We start from the raw sequence: 1,068 nt of genomic DNA on the forward strand, positions 1-1,068 counted from the left end.
AAAGTGATAACGTCACTACGTGTATCCCTTCTATTTTCTTTTGCAGTTTCTTGCATCATTTAAGACTTTTCCTTCCATTAAGAATCCTCCATTATCGCAACACAAAGCTTGAGTTAGTTCTTCAGCTTTTTGAACTTGAGAAATGGAGAACATGTTCTTTCAATGTTGTTTTTCTAACTTCATCTCTTTGCATATTTCATTATACTACTTTATTTTGTCCACTCAAACTATCCTTTAAAGTCTTCCGTTTATTTTTCTTACTTCCACATTTCTTCCCTTTGTTTTGGCCTCTCCACTTTCTAGTGGAAGTTTCAGACCTTTTTCTGACAAACATTTTGATATTTTCTTTCTTGCCTATATTTGCTTTCTTCAATTTTCAGCAATATTTTGTTTCCGTGATATTTAAAAATTTCCATATTCTGTTGGATCAGTCTAGGGAATGAGAATAAATGTTGATATTTTCCAATCAGTCAGCTAGAAAATTGACTTCCAAATTTTCTGATATAGATTGGTGAGCACACCCAGGGCTGCATCTGTTAGATGAAATATGTTAGTTGCATCTTCATCAATTCCTGGTGCCTTCCCCCCCCCCCAATGCCTTCAGAGGACCTTGAACATTTTCTTTAATGCTGTTGGTTCTTGCTTATATGATACTTCCTGAAATAGTTCTGCATCAACCAGTTTTTGTCTTTTTGGTATTTTGTTTTTTATTTTAGTACAGTGACTCAGTGTATTCCTTCCATCTTCCTTTGATGCTTCCAGGATGTTCAAGGTTTTGCCCATAGCATCTCTTAATATTGCAAACTGAGGCTGAATTTGTTTTTCAGCTCTTTCAGTTTGATAAATACCAAGTTCTTTCATTTGTATTCTCCACCTCCTACTCTCTGCACATTCTATTATAATATTTTGCCTTATGTATCTGTGTTTCATTGATTATGGAAAGGCATGTGACTGTGTGGATCATAACAAACTGGCTGACTCTGAGAAGAATGGGAATCCCAGAACATTTAATTGTGCTAATGCGAAACCTATACTTGGACCAAGAGGCAGTAGTCAGAACAGAGCAGG

This window comes from Elephantulus edwardii, unplaced genomic scaffold (genome assembly GCF_000299155.1).
Source record: "Elephantulus edwardii isolate Elephantulus edwardi_28Jun2011 unplaced genomic scaffold, EleEdw1.0 scaffold00290, whole genome shotgun sequence".
In the NCBI taxonomy this organism is placed as follows: domain Eukaryota; kingdom Metazoa; phylum Chordata; class Mammalia; order Macroscelidea; family Macroscelididae; genus Elephantulus; species Elephantulus edwardii.